This window comes from Arachis hypogaea, chromosome 1 (assembly GCF_003086295.3).
Source record: "Arachis hypogaea cultivar Tifrunner chromosome 1, arahy.Tifrunner.gnm2.J5K5, whole genome shotgun sequence".
In the NCBI taxonomy this organism is placed as follows: Eukaryota; Viridiplantae; Streptophyta; class Magnoliopsida; order Fabales; family Fabaceae; genus Arachis; species Arachis hypogaea.
In genome coordinates this window covers 74,025,516-74,028,364 of record NC_092036.1, presented here as the reverse complement: position 1 = coordinate 74,028,364, position 2,849 = coordinate 74,025,516, and the positions used below count along the sequence as shown (strand labels likewise).

At 44.6% G+C, this 2,849-nt stretch overlaps 1 non-coding gene across 1 annotated transcript; it reads right to left on the bottom strand.

The window, feature by feature from the left end:
* Positions 1–333: 333 nt before the first annotated feature.
* On the bottom strand, positions 334–441 carry LOC112711680 (small nucleolar RNA R71). The gene has a single exon (XR_003157572.1). It is a non-coding gene; the product is annotated as a small nucleolar RNA R71 (small nucleolar RNA).
* Positions 442–2,849: the final 2,408 nt, after the last annotated feature.

The window sequence follows — 2,849 nt, the reverse complement described above, 5'->3', positions numbered from 1 at the left end:
ACTTCTATGGGAGAAGCATCTCCATCCCTGCCATTGGAGCAAACAACTTTGAGCTTAAGTCTCAATTAGTTTCTCTAATGCAACAGAATTGCAAGTTCCATGGACTTCCATTGGAAGATCCTCATCAGTTTTTAGCTGAATTCTTGCAAATTTGTGACACTGTCAAGACCAATGGGGTTGACCCTGAGGTCTACAGACCTATGCTATTCCCTTTTGCTGTAAGAGACAGAGCTAGGATATGGTTGGACTCACAACCTAAAGAAAGCCTGAACTCTTGGGAAAACCTAGTCAATGCCTTCTTGGCAAAGTTCTTTCCACCTCAAAAAATTGAGTAAGCTTAGAGTGGAAGTCCAAACCTTCAGACAGAAGGAAGGTGAATCCCTCTATGAAGCTTGGGAAAGATACAAACAATTGATCAGAAAGTGTCCTTCTGACATGCTTTCTGAATGGAGCATCATAGGTATCTTCTATGATGGTCTGTCTGAGCTGTCCAAGATGTCATTGGATAGCTCTGCTGGAGGATCTCTTCATCTGAAGAAGATGCCTGCAGAAGCTCAAGAACTCATCGAAATGGTTGCAAATAACCAATTCATGTACACTTCTGAAAGGAATCCTGTGAACAATGGGACGAATCAGAAGAAAGGAGTTCTTGAGATTGATACTCTGAATGCCATACTGACTCAGAACAAAATATTGACTCAGCAAGTTAATATGATTTCTCAAAGTCTATTTGGAATGCAAGCTGCACCAGGCAGTACTAAGGATGCTTCATCTGAAGAAAAAGCTTACGATCCTGAGAACCCATCAATGGAAGAGGTGAATTACATGGGAGAACCCTATGGAAACACCTATAATCCTTCATGGAGAAATCATCCAAATCTCTCATGGAAGGATCAACAGAGACCTCAACAAGGTTTCAACAACAATAATGGTGGAAGAAACAGGTTTAGCAATGGCAAGCCTTTTCCGTCATCTTCTCAGCAACAGACAGAGAATTCTAACCAGAGCCACTCTGACTTAGCAACCATGGTCTCTGATCTAATCAAAACCACTCAAAGTTTCATGACTGAAACAAGGTCCTCCATTAGAAACTTGGAGGCACAAGTGGGTCAGCTGAGTAAGAAAGTTACTGAACTCCCTCCTAGTACTCTTCCAAGCAATACAGAAGAGAATCCAAAAGGAGAGTGCAAGGCCATCAACATGGCCGAACTTGGAGAGGAGAAAGAGGTAGTGAGCGCCACTGAGGAAGGCCTCAATGGACGTCCACTGGCCTCCAATGAGTTCCCCAATGAGGAACCATGGGAATCTGAGGCTCACACTGAGACCATAGCGATTCCATTGGATTTACTTCTGTCATTCATGAGCTCTGATGAGTATTCTCCCTCTGAAGAGGACGAAGATGTCACTGAAGAGCAAGTTGCTAAATACCTTGGAGCAATCACGAAACTAAATGACAAGTTATTTGGTAATGAGACTTGGGAGGATGAACCCCCTTTGCTCACCAAAGAACTGGATAACTTGACTAGGCAGAGATTACCTCAAAAGAGATAGGACCCTGGGAAATTCTCAATACCTTGTACAGTAGGCACCATGACCTTCAAGAAGGCTCTGTGTGACCTAGGGTCTAGCATAAACCTCATGCCTCTCTCTGTAATGGATAAGCTAGGGATCTTTGAGGTACAAGCTGCAAGAATCTCACTAGAGATGGCAGACAATTCAAGAATACAAGCTTATGGACTTGTAGAGGATGTTCTGGTAAATATTGAAGACCATTACATCCCTGCTGATTTCATAGTCCTAGAGACTGGGAAGTGCATGGATGAATCCATCATCCTTGGCAGACCCTTCCTAGCCACAGCAAAGGCTGTGATTGATGTTGACAGAGGAGAATTGATCATTCAAGTGAATGAAGAATCCTTTGTGTTAAAGGCTCAAGGATATCCCTCTGTAACCATGGAGAGGAAGTGTTCATACCCTGGGTCGAGCTGTCCGACCCGGGATGTCCTACAGACAAAGCGACCGACCTCTTCAGGTCAGGACAAACCGACCTCTTCTCAAAGAGCTCGGCCAAATGACAGGAAAGCCCAATAAAGGACCCAAAATAGAGGAACACGACCCAAATCCAGAGGCAATCCCAGTCCACAGAGATAAAGGCGGTTCTGTTGAAGATAAGCTGACCTCACCCAAAGATAAGATAAGATAACTAACGTATCTTATCTAGAAAAGTCACTTCTCACCATTATAAATACATTGGAGCACCCAGGTATAACTCATGCTCTGATTCTACTCAATACCTGCTTAATACCCTTGCTAACTTAAGCATCGGAGTCCTTTGCAGGTACCCCCCACCCTCCGGGGACGAAGGATCAGCACCACCGCCAAGTCCAATAAGTCGGACACACCAGCTTTGACCGCCGTACACCTGCCGGACACGTCGGCTCCGACCAACCCAGAAGATCTCATCCGAGATCGACCTACAGTTTTAGGTAACCCTCGGAACATTGGCGCCGTTGCCGGGGAACCAGGAAGTCATTCCATTAACATGGCGGATGACCATGACAACGACCACGATTCAGGTTTGGAAGACAGAACGCCGCATAAAAACACAGACACGATACTCAAAGATACTCCAGAAACCAACGGAGATAAAAATTCATCAAATTCAGGAGTAATAGAAGCACTTCAAAATCGATTGGAGCAACTTGAGAAAGAAGCCCAACATCAACGTGAAAAAGAAGAAGATCTACGCCGGGAAATAAGGCGACGCCGAGAATTAGAAGATAAGCTCATAAAACTCGAAGCTGATCTCAAAACTAAAGCCACTCGACCATCCACGGAGGATAGTTCTC